The sequence below is a fragment of the Squalius cephalus genome, assembly GCF_949319135.1.
Source record: "Squalius cephalus genome assembly, chromosome: 8".
Taxonomy (NCBI): Eukaryota; Metazoa; Chordata; class Actinopteri; order Cypriniformes; family Leuciscidae; genus Squalius; species Squalius cephalus.
In genome coordinates this window covers 5,315,259-5,329,122 of record NC_137129.1, presented here as the reverse complement: position 1 = coordinate 5,329,122, position 13,864 = coordinate 5,315,259, and positions in this window count along the sequence as shown.

Genomic DNA, 13,864 nt, shown 5'->3' with positions numbered 1-13,864 from the left:
TACGGTTTATGTATGATAATGTGTGTTTTGTGATTGGCTAACAGTAGGTCAAACCTGGGGTCAGTAGAGGTCAAAGATGCCCTATCAAAAAGAGTCATGGGAACTATGTCTATACAGTAACATATGAATGGAACCAAAGAACTTGACTTTTTCACTGATGCGCATCAAGAAAGCAAATTATGTTCTATGATGATCTAGCCAAGAGTATCATCCTTTAAAACGGCTTTCCTGAAGACGCTCTACTCTACCTCAGGTTGGCCTTTTGAACACAATGAGTGTGAAACGTTTACCCACAATCACTGCAGTTCAAACAGCCCCTCCATAGACTAAAACTCCCATCCTTATGTTGAATTTGAAAGAACTGAAGTATTTGGAGAAAGAAAACTGGGAGAATTTTAGATTTGTAGCTGTGTAGCGTGATTCGTATAGTGGGAAACATTAGATGACTCATATTTTGAACACAATATTTGGTTCTTTTTGTAGAACTTTTTTTCTACTCTCTTTCACAAAGTTGTCATGGTACCTACCTTGGTTTGGAAAGATGTTCATTTTTGTAATGTTATTATTATTAATATTTTAATTATTGTTATTGCTTTTTGATAAACGCCTGTTTTCATTTTTCATTTCTCTGTAGCAGACGAAGGAGAATGTGAAAGTGTTTGTTAGGAAAAAACAGTGGGTCGAATGCAGCAGGTCGGCACAGATGTGATTTGGGATTCACAGTGTCTATTTGCTTTTATACTCAACACAATTTGTGCGAATCACCCTTATGTTAATGTGCAGATGCTAAGTGCACTTTTACAAAGGTTTCAAACTGCAAAATAGCACACATAGGCCTAAGTGAGTGAATCTGCCATCTGTTTGGATTATGACCCACTGGTTAGAAAAAAAAGAGAAAAAAATAGTACTAGAATTGAAGGGCTAGAACCAACGAGGAAAAACAATGCTTTAACGTGTATTTTCTTTTGAGTTATTTGAACCTGAAAACCCAAAAGCTTTAACCACTTTGAGACGGTGATGTCTCCAACCAAAAAGATTATAAACAGAGATTGGTGTCCAGAATGGACAATTACAGAGCCGCCATAAACAGAGGGACCAAGTGATGAATGCACGATGGTTGTTGAAACTTTTTTGTGTGTGTATGTTTGTTCTATTACAGACTGTTAAAGGGATAGTTCACCCAAAAATGAAATTCTGTCATTAATTACTCGCCCTCATGTCGTTCCACACCTGTAAGACTTTTGTTCATCAACGAAATGAAGATCTTTTTGATAAAATCAGAGAACTTCCTGTCCCTCCATTGACAGCTACGCAACTACTACTATGACGCTTCAATAAGATAGTAAACTAAACACATCATAAAAGTAATCCATGTGACCAGTGGTTTAACCGAGTGCTTTGTGTACGCAAAAAAACATGATTTACCACTTTATTTACAAAATATTAATCTCCATCACATGTTCACGTAACAACGTTCGCTCTCGTGTCAACATAACATGCATGAGTCGTGGTGCTTTCGTGGACAATAAAGTGGTAAATTGTGTTTTTTTCCGCACACAAAGCACTTGTGTCGTTTCATAACACTGAGGTTAAACCACTGGGGTCACATGGATTACTTTTATGATGTGTTTAGTTTACTATCTTTTTGAAGCGTCACAGTGGTAGTTGCGTAGCTGTCAATGGAGGAACAGAAAGCTCTCAGATTTCATCAAACAGATCTTCATTTGTGTTCTGAAGATGAACGAAAGTATTACGGTTTGGAAAAACATGAGGGTGAGTAATTAATGACATAAGTTTCATTTTTGGGTGAACTATCCCTTTAATGGCTTAATATACAGAGCACATCCTCTGAATTGATCTGTCTGCAGAATGAAATTACTATGCCAGAGATGAGTTCATAAATTCATATTGATCATGTTGCAATTCAGATTTTACAGCATTTCTCAAATTGGCATGTGGGTTTTTACTAGTTCACAAAACAAAAATGTCAAGATCCTTCCAAGTATTGCATTATTATAGTGACTGTATACTGAAGAATGGGCTTTGATGATTTCCTTTCCTGTTTGGAGAGATAATGCTGTCTGGCATTTCCTAGCATCCGATGGGAATGTCTTTAAAATGCTCTAAGATTCCATTGCTGAACTCTCTCTTGATTAAAGGAGAACTCCGGTCAATTTTAACATTGAGCTCATTTTTTTGTACATTTGGAGTGCTGTCAGTACAGAGAACAACGACAAAAATCGGTGTTGCCTACACCGTGTTATCCTCTTTTTAAAATTTGCACCCTGTTGACTTCAATGGGGCAAGTTTTAAACCTGCTTTTAGCCTCTTAACATCCTTGATGTGTCATTACAAGTGCACAGCCATGTTAGATGATTCCTTCAGAGTGAACACGGGTGAATCTGACTGCAGTAGATGTGAAAGATATGAATAAAAATTGTTCTCTGTATTGACAGCACTCCAAATGTAAAAAAAAAATGAGCTCAATGTTAAAATTGACCGGAGTTCTCCTTTAAGGTGACTATAGTAATAGCACAGTCTCTGATCTCTGCTTTTCCTAATTTGTTCAAATTCCAGAGCGCCTGAAACCAAATAAAAACAAAGAACAAGAATACGTTTGTGTGATTACTTCTCAACTAGACGTAGCGACATATAGCCCAGAGTTGACTGTAAAACATTGCTTCAATTGATCTCTGACACAATAGCCATCAGACTGAGACATTCGGTGTTTCTGTTATCATGTTATACTGCCCTGGCAATGGAATCGAAACTCATCTATGGTTAATTAGCATGAATCAATGACAACTGTCATTTACCATCACCTCCACTTTAATCTGGACAAGACTGAGCTCCTCTTCCTCGCTGCCAAGACCTCCCTCACAAAATAACCTCTTTATCTCAGTTTAGGTCACAGAGTCATGCTTAATGGCTGCTATCATTCAGATGTGTTGAAATGCTGGCTGCCATTCTAAATAGAGTCACATTAAGAAAACGGCCTTTCATGATTAAAAGGAAATGCGACCCTCGAGTTACTCCACTCGTCTTCTTAGACAGGCCCTATTCTACTTCAGCAGTAACAGCCTACATTTATAGTTTTAGTGTGTAAGCAATGTAAGTTTTGGTGGGGTTTAAATTAGTTCCTGAGACAGCTATAAATAAAAAAATATTTTATTAAGCAATATTTGTGTTTGTTGGTTAATAATATATCATTGTTAAAACTAGATACATTAACTTGAGAAGCAAAATATAGGAAATTAAGACTTGTTTTTAATTCGTTCTTGTTTTTAGTTAAATCGTGGCCATGTTGTAGCTACTATTTCGTTCTCCTTGTTTTAATTTTTGGCTTCGGTTTAACTAAGAGCACGTTTACACGACAACGATGTACTAAAAACAGAAACGTTTTTCCTTTGTGTTTTTCACATACAGATGACAACATTGTCAAAATGATCCCGTTCACGGATCCGCAAAAACGATTACGAACGCTGTATTATTCCTGCCACGCCACTAGTTGGCGATGTCACTTTGTAAAGAAACACCATGCATCTAGTCTGAACACATGCGCATGACGCCGCAGTTTTCACAGATTCACGTTTTTGTAGTTTACACGGAGACGATAGCTGTATCGATTTTTAAAAACTTTGAAACCTGTTTTCAAGAATTTGTGTTTTCAGGCCCCCTTATTGCCGTAGTTGTGTAAATGAACAGCCAAAACACAATATAAAAAAATCTGTTTTAGTTGAAAATGGTGTTGTGTACACTTTTGGAGTATCTGTACTTTACTTGAGTATTCTTTTTTCTGGAAACTTTTTACTTTAACTTCACTACATTTGAAAGACAAATATCGTACTTTTTACTCCATTACATTTCTGTCAAGGTCCTTGAGTAGAAAGCAGGAACGTCAGTCAGGGGATGATTTCGGTTGCAGGGGTTGCATTTTGGTTGGACTGACGTCTGAAACTGACTGATTTTGGTTTCTGACGTCAACCCGATTTTCATTTCCAACCACAATACAACGTCTGTCCAACGTTGGAGATTAATGTCAATCTGACGTTGGATTCTGACATAAACCTGATTTTAATTTTCAGCGTTGGGTTTGGTCTTCTAAATGTGAATTTTGTCATTGTTTTGGAGCACAATATAGATTATAGATAACAGTAAGGGTCACATATTCATACTAAAAGCCAAACAATTTTAAATAGGGCACTATTTGAGGGAACAGCCATTTGGGTGTCCGAAACCATTATGGATGTTATTGAGTGCACTTATTCAATCTCATATTCACTCCCACTACTGGAACTGTGTTCTTGAAATAAATGTGATATTGATATGAAGGTAGGCTGGCATAGATTCAGAGGCATAAGGGACTTAAGTATTACATACAACAATGCAACAATAATAAAACAATGCATTGACTTTTACTTTTTACTTTTGATACTTAAGTACTTTTAAAAATAAGTACTTCTGTACTTTTACTTCGGTAAAAATCGGTCTTTACAACTTTTACTTGTAACGGAGTAATATAGCTCACAGAAAATCGCCATTTAACAATCATGTGCCACTGTCTGGGAGCTATAAATGAATTTAGAGTTGTTAATAAAACTATCATAGGAATGTCTTTATTCAGTGAAGATTATAATGGTGAAAGTGGTTCAAAATGTCAAACCTCACAGAAAAGTAATTTTTATCCAGATCCCAGGGCGATACACATTGCAGATTGCTGAAGGACATGCCAGATCTTTAGGGCTGATAAATTGTACAAATCAATTGCTTGTGAATAAATGGAGTCTTAAGCCAAGCTTGGGGAACAGCTAAAGTGATGATCCTCCGTTCTTTCAGTGCATCTTTAATAATTTCAGTGCATCTTTAATTAAGTAAGTTGGCACAGAAGAGTCACATTTTTAAAACAATTTTTTTTTTAATACTAATTTCCTCATCCATATTTCTTTTGCTTGCTCTTACATGTGTAAGACTGACTGACTGACTGAGCGATATAATGTCACATGCTTTTGAACCTGCTCATACATACCCATATACACGTACAAAAGCTGTCGACCTTTTTGCTGTTGCCATGGAAACCTCACCCTGCAAACCATTGCTGCCTCCACCCTAGAGATGTGTCTTGATGTGACACACCACATGCTTTAGCCCTGCCAAAAGACGTATTAGGGGTAGATTTAACTCCCATATAGATTTTTTTCTTACCTATTATAAAAGGCAGAGGCTCATAATTTCCAAGATCTTGAATTGAAACTACAAATCATAATTTTGCTCTGTGACTCATGCATTAAAAGCACATTTGTCTGCGCTTTACTGCCAGTATTTTGTTGTGTTTTAAAATTGCTTACAGTATTTGCGGAAATCAGTGTGTCTGTGTGTGTGTGTCTTCTCCTGTCTGCCAGGTCAACACTGTGTGTGATTGGTGTGTTGTTCAAGCCTGTTCAGCCACAATGCTTTTGTTGAATGACGCACAAGTTGTTCCTGCAGCTGTGAGGTCTTTGTGAGATTAAGATGCAATATCAAGCCAATATAATGTGTCATAAATAAGGTGCATATAATGGGCACTTTTCCATGGCTCTGATTACACATGTAAAGGGATGTTTTAGGGCTCACTTTGATTGACTGTGTTCAGATTCAGAGGCTTCTGATGTTCACAGTGAGTCTGATTCAAGGCAACAGAGCATATAGAGACACACACACACGCACACGCACACACACATATATAAATATACTGAACAAAATTATAAACGCAACACTTTTGTTTTTGCCCCCATTTTTCATGAGCTTTCAAGTATCAGTATCTGGTGTGACCACCATTTGCCTCACGCAGTGCAACACGTCCTTCACATAGAGTTGATCAGGTTGTTGATTGTGGCCTGTTGAATGTTGGTCCACTCCTCTTCAATGGCTGTGCGAAGTTGCTGGATATTGGCAAGACCTGGAACACGCTGTCGTATACGTCGATCCAGAGCATCCTAAACATGCTCAATGGCTGACATGTCTGGTAAGTATGCTGGCCATGCAAGAACTGGGATGTTTTCAGCTTCCAGGAATTGTGTACAGATCTTTGCAGAATGGGGTCGTGCATTATCATCCTGATTCCTGCAACATGAGGTGATGGTCGTGGGTGAATGGCACAACAATGGGCCTCAGGATCTCGTCACGGTATCTCTGTGCATTCAAAATGCCATCAATAAAATGCACCTGTGTTTGTTGTCCATAACATACTTGTAGATTTTTCCCTAAACCTAACTAAGTCCTATCTCATCTGACCTAAGTCTACCGGGGACGTCTCCAATCGACGATCCCTAACTAGCTTTCTTCCTGCGCAGGAATAATTGACAAACAGACCTTAGCAAATGTCCTCTAAATGCTTTAATCACGGCCGGAGGATCTCTCGAGCAGTTCTCAGAGAATCTCCCCCAAGAAGAAGCAAGGCCGGAGGATCTCAGACAAATTCCATTGAGAATCCCACCAGCTAAAAAAATACAACAGTTTTTATAGAATAAGGAGGTATGGCAAAAATGTCACACTGCATTACATAATTTCCCCACAATTTGATTGGTTTTCATAGACAAACCCTTCTGTTACCAGGTAAAGCAAACTTTGTTTTAATGATTACTTCATTGTTAATCACAAGGTTCAAATTTAGCCATCTGTCTAGTTTCAATTCCCAAATTTGTTATTTTTACACTCACACAACCAAAGTCAAAGGGGTATGGCAACACAACATACAACATTCAGAAACACAGGACAGAGCGTTTTAGTACATTGTGTTTCAAAGTGTTATCATGTTAGGCCTGAAAAAAGGAAGTAAGGTTAGATGTTAGAGACATGGTTAGTTTAATATAAAGTTTACTATTTTATCTATTAAAAATCCACCACACACTCCTGCCCATACCATAACCCCACCACGGGCCACTCGATCCACAATGCAAACATCAGCAAACCGCTCACCCACACGACGCCATACACGCTGTCTGCCATCTGCCCTGTACAGTGAAAACAGGGATCGAATGTGAGCATTTGCCCACTCAAGTCAGGTCGAGACCCTGATGAGGACAACGAGCATGCAGATGAGCTTCCCCGAGACGGTTTCTGACAGTTTGTGCAGAAATTCTTTGGTTATGCAAACCGATTGTTGCAGCAGCTGTCCGGATGGCTGGTCTCAGACGATCTTGGAGGTGAAGATGCTGGATGTGGAGGTCCTGGGCCGGTTGGATGTACTGCCAAATTCTCTGAAACGCCTTTGGAGGCGGCTTATGGTAGAGAAATGAACATTCAATTCACAGGCAACAGCTCTGGTGGACATTCCTGCAGTCCGCATGCGAATTGCACGCTCCCTCAAAACTTGCGACATCTGTGGCATTGTGCTGTGTGATAAAACTGCACATTTTAGAGTGGTCTTTTATGGTGGCCAGCCTAAGGCACACCTGTGCAATAATCATGCATCTTGATATGCCACACCTGTGAGGTGGATGGATTATCTCGGCAAAGGAGAAGTGCTCACTAACACAGATTTAGACAAATTTATGAACAATATTTGAGAGAAACAGGCCTTTTGTGTACATAGAAAAAGTTTTAGATCTTTGAGTTCAGCTCATGAAAAATGGGGGAAAAAACAGAAGTGTTGCGTTTATAATTTTGTTCAGTATATATATATATATATACATATATGTATGCCTATATAAAATGTGTGTGTGTGTATGTGTGCTATATATTTACAATATATTCCTGATGGTTTCATACTTGACAGAAATATGAATTGAAAGTTCAACACATGCAAGTATACTATAGTGTCCTGCTTTATTGCTTTTTACAGTCATTGAGATATTGAGGAAGAGTGAAGGAATAGCTTCCTTTGGAAATCAAGTAGATTTTTAAAAGAGAGAGAGAGAGAGAGAGAGAGAGAAAGAGAGAGAGAGAGGGAGATATTGTTTAAAAATTTTATAAGAGTGCAATTGTATTTATTAAGATATATCAAACTTAAACCATGCCAGTGTCACAGTGTGCTATTTTCTGCAGTATTCTGACTGTTGACTAGAAAGTCCTCTGAACTGTGACTGTTGTATTGCAGTGAACACATGAGCGCACCTGCATTGCAGATGTCACTGTCTTTCTGGAGCTCTGTCTCAAACTGCCTATATGGCTGCTTATAAGACAACGGTCAGGGAACGCCTTACTGTACGTCACTGATATGGAAAGATCAGTTCTGGCCCACAAAAATATCATTTCACATGGGAGACTCAATTCACATTTGTTTTCTATAGAATTAATATTAATTGTATTCATTTATAAATCGTAATTACATATTAATTAGGAATTAGTTAAATATAATTATTAATTAATTCAATAATTATTTATTAAATAAATATTTATTGTTATTATTATTATTATTAATCAACTATTTTATATTTCAGAAAGCTCATCGCAGTGCATTACAGTATGTGTTTCCCTTCACCACAAATTATACAAACTGCAAGGTACATATGCAATAGCTATGTTCTTGTATTTAATCTGTCTGGTGTTGAACTGATGAATGGAGCTGCTGTTCTTCGGCTCCTGAGAAACTGCTGACTGTACAGTTACACGGCCCCGATCAATAACAACACCTTTCTTCTGTTTCACCTTCTCTTTCGCTAAATTCACTCTGCTTGTGAACAGGATCAAGGACGGGGCAGCGGTGACATTTGTCCAGTTAAATTAGCAATTAAATGATTATCTATGATAATCAACTAGCATTTCGAAACAAACCTGACTTTGTTAAACATTTATAACATTTTGTTTTCCATTTGCCAAAGCTGTAACACTTTACAATAATGTCTTATTTGTTAAAATTCTGTATTAACTAAAATAAATATTTTTTACAACATTTATTAATTTTTGTTAATGTTAGTTAATAAAAAATACAGTTCATGTTAGTTCACAGTGTATTAACTACTATTAACAAATGCAACTTTTGAATGTATTAGTAAATGTTAAGATTAACATTAAGAATGAACAATACTTTTAAAGCATTTATTAGTCTTATTTTATGTTAAAGGGATAGTTCACCCAAAAAATTCTATTCTGTCTTTAATTACTCCCCCTCATGTCGTTCCAAACCCGTAAGACTTTCGTTTATCTTCAGAACACAAATGAAGATCTTCATGGTGAAATCTGAGAGCTTTCTGTCCCTCCATTGACAGCTTCACAACTACCACTGACGCTTCAAAAAGTTCATAAAGAGATCCATCCACTAATCCATATTAATTGAGCATTTAGTAAAATTTTCTGAAGAGACTCGATCGCTTTATATGATGAACAGATTGAATTTAGGCTTTTATTCACATATAAACGTTGATCAGTGAATATAAACAGAAGCTCAACCGAACCTGCTTTACACGTGAGAACAAACCTCATTGGTTCTTGCAGAAGCTCAAACATGATGCGTAACACGAGAATGAACCTCATTGGTTCTTGCAGAAGCTCAAACGTGATGCGTAACACGAGAATGAACCTCATTGGTTCTCACACATCAAGTGAACATGCTTGAGCTTCTGTTTACCACAACTGATGAGTGAGTTGATGAATGTTTATGTGAATAAAAGCATAAATTCAATCGTTCATCATATAAAGCGATCGTGTCTCTTCAGAACATTTGAACTAAACGCTTGATTAATATGGATTAGTTTTACGATCTCTTTATGAACTTTTTGAAGCTTCAGGGGTAGTTGCGTAGCTGTCAATGGATGAACATAAAGCTCTCAGATTTCATCAGAAAGATCTTCATTTCTGTTCTAAAGATGAACAAAAGTTTTACGGGTTTGGAGCAACATGAGGGTGAGTAATTAATGACAGAACTAATGTAGTTAAGTACTAAAACCTTATTGTGAAGTGTTACCAAAAAAAAAATGGTAGGTATACTGAACAATTTCATCCCACTGGAGATGTCTTTGATTTCTTTGGCAGTATTGCTAGAATGGAAACCTCAGGTCAGGTAATAACATCCCGAGCCTATGATCCACCCTGACCTTCTTCAGCTGTCGGAATAAAAGCGAAATCAAGGTCATCTCGGAAGAATAAATCAATGATGCTTCTCTAAACCTCCGTTTGAAGACCTCACGAGAAATAACAAAAAACTACAGAGACCTGGAGATGATGAAGTGTGTTGTGTGTGAAGAGGACATATGCTACCCTCCACCATCTGTTTTTTTTTTTTTATCCCTCCATCAGTGCATTTACACTCTCCCATTTAATTCTCTTTATGCTATTTCCAGCAGCATTTGGCTGTTATGTGACTGTATGTGCACTATGAATCCTCCCTGCCTTTGTATCCTTTGCCCTTTCTCATCGTCTGCTGTCTGTTCTGTCCTGCAGTTTTCCTCATCCTCTGTCTTCCCGAGACTCTCCTTCCTTCTTCATAATGAGCCTGTGCTGTAATAACGCTCATGTTTATACAGAGATCAAGCCGACCGAGGCGAGCTGCTCCGGTAAGCTGTCTTAAGTGCCATGTGGCTCTCTGTTGTGGTTGTCTATCCTTTTTATTATTTACAAAGCTGTTGAATTTATTATTTTTGCATCTGCTCTCCTTCTCCACTCTCTCTCTCTCTGTGTTTACGCCCATGTTGTTTATCACAACCTTCTTTCCCCTCCCGTCAGATTAAGCTTCACCATACTTCCATTGTAATATATTGTTTTTAACCTCCCATAGCACCCTTCACTTTCTTTTACTTGCGTAATACTGCAGGAACAGTTCACCTAAAGATTTAAACTTCTGTTATCGTTTGCTCATCCTCATGTCATTCCAAACCTGTATTACAGTTACATAAAGCATTAAATCAGTTGGTGCTTGGCAGTAAAATCGCCTCTAATTACAAATTAAAACCAAAAGGCAAGAGACTGAGCTAATATCAGTAAATTAATGATCATTATCATGATTACTGTCATTGCCATCTGGAAACATAATGTGTGATTTCTGCTAGTCTCTGGATGATGATTTGATGGATATTCTGTATATGAGGGCCAAAAATGGTTGTGATTTGCATTAGTTTGCCAGCATGTTTGTTTGGATTTGTATCAGTCGACGCGCAACATCATTCACATCAGCAAAGCCAGCTCAAAGAACCTGTAATGCACAAACAAGCCCGTATCTCAGTACAGAAATGCCCACTGTTTTCCTTTCAGGGATTCACACAGCTCTGAGCTTGTGTGGCTTCATGTTTTCCTCTGAAAGTGGCTTTGTCCTTGAGTAGATTGAACTGCGGTTATTTACCTCAGGAATACAGATCTCACATCATAAAGCTGTTCTCCTAATGAGAACATCCTCTGCTTTAAACAGCAGCAGGGTAATATAATCTGTGAGGTGAAACTGAAGTACACTGACCACTAAAGATTCTCCCACATGCCGTGATTTGTGGTTACGGAGTTCCCTTGAGTCTTCTTTAGTTTCTTAAATACACGAGCCGATACTTAAGGCACTCCATGGGCTCAGATTAATGCAGCAGACCTGCGTTACACATGGTTATGCAGTTTTATATTTCATGGTCAAATGAAATAACATTCAAATACGGATACAGATGTAGTTAGGCTATACAATGTAAAATGTGAGATGATAGTTATAAATTTAACATTAAGAACTGTTAGTTCTGGTCCTGTAATTTGATTGGCTGAGCTGCTTTCACTGTTTACCAATCCACTTATCTGTGTTTGTGCGACTCTTTCTGCGGGATACATGCATGCATGATTTATTTTGTTTTGTTCCTAAACCAGTTCAACATAAACTTTGCCCCGCAGCAGATTCTAGAATATTTCATTGGTCATATCAATCACAGTGCAGATTGCCTACACACAATGCTAAAAAATTTGTGCTTAAACTGGTTTGGGGGAAAAAAATCATGATAGTTACATCGATATGCCAGTAGGTGGCGACAAGTGGCTGTCTTTATGAGTTGTTGACTCTTTCATTCAGTCGTTTTGTTTCAACACACTGACTAATTCAGTAACAAAACCAATCTTTATGAGTGAGTAATTGGCATTTACGCATCCCATTCGTTCAAACGCACTTATTTATTTAGGAACGAAACGCTACTAGTGACTTTTACTGAACGGCTGAATCACAGTCTGCTAATATTCGTAACAAAATCACTGTCTTGTTTATGTGATATTGCTTAACATTCGTCACAAAGCTGCATGTTTCTCTCAGCTGCAGGTTATCAGGGCACTGTTGCCCAGGGGCTTGTCTTCATATATAAAAAATAATCAGTGCTGTGATCCATTGGCGTTAATTTCAACCGTCACCTAGCCTGTATTAGGAGCTATTTATGGATCCAATTATTTGTAGATGTGTTTAGTGGCCTTTCAAAGGCGCATGGGAAAAATATGCATCTTCTGACAGTGTAGGCACTGCAGGCTGATTCATTTTCTGGCTGGCATTTCTCTCAAACCTTGTGCTCAGCAGAAATGGCAGGTGATATTTCTCTTCAGCTCATTAATAAATGAAATCTGTTGTGTCATCAGTGCTGGTGACCCATTGCTGCACTGGAACATGAGACTGTCAAAATATCTAATAATTAATTTTCTTCAAACGCCAGGATTTCTACTTTTACAGGAAATGTCTCTGGAAATGTATTTTGTGTTAAATCATATGGGTGAGTAAATCTCTTAAGAAGTTATTAGCCTGCCAAATTTAGGCAGTTATGTCTTCTCTTAAAACCCGGAGGAATGCAACAATGAATCTTGGTGTTATTATTTCATTGTAAAAAAAAAAAAAGGTTATGTTATAAGCTGACTGTCACGTTTCTGTTTGTGTTTGGACTTCTCCTCCTTCATTAGTTGATTTGGTTCAGCTGTATCTTGTTAGTTACTATGGTTACTGTCATTGAGTTCATTTGCCCCAGCTGTGTCTCGTTTCCCTGTCTTGCCTTATATATTGTTATCAGTGATTTGTGGTTGTTTGTTTTCTGGTTTAAGTTTTGAATTAAAGTTATTGTATCTCCTTCGTCGTGCGCCTGATCTTAACCTCCTCACCCTGTTTTCACTTTCTTTTCTTTTTTACAGTGTATTCTCATGAAAATTAATTTGCTCTGGATATCAACAAGCAGCACATGTGAGTTGAAACACTCATTTATCTTTCTCATAGAGTTGTTTGTGATGTGATATTCATGTGTGGGACTTTATTTAGCCATGTTTGCATTAAAAGTTCTTGACTGACTCTTAACGTTCTTGTTCACTCAGTTTGAACTTATTGCTTTTAGTTTTTACCTTGTGAGACCTATACACTGCTGTTCAAAAGTTTGGGGTCGGGATGGTTTTTGACTTTTATGCTCACCAAGGCTGCATTTATTTGATCAAAAATACCATAAAAACATTTAAATATTATTACACGTTGAAATAATGGTTTTCTATTTTAATATATTTTAAAATGTAATTTATTCTTGTGATGCAAAGCTGAAATTTCAGCATCCAGTCTTCAGTGTCACATGATCCTTCAGAAATCGTTCTAATATGCTGATTTGCTGCTCAAGAAATGTTTCTAATTATTATCAATGTTGAAAACAGCTGTTCTGCAGTGGTTGTATTTGTTGTAACTGTTTACCTGGCCCCCAATGGAGAAAATCACCTGACTAGCGGCCCCCAGGTAGTTTGTGTTTGAGACCCCTGCTGAGTGAACAGAGCTGTTAAATCAATTGCCGAACGCTGCCTAATGTCCCATGCCTCCATGTTTCATTAAATCGTTCCTTAAAATCCTGGGAGAACAGAATTACATCGTCACACAATCAACTTTAGGACAGTGTATCTATCAATCATATGCATGTAAACAAATTTGTGAGATACATTGCATAATTTATTTAATGTAATGACCAGAGTTAAGTGATTTGTGCAGCTT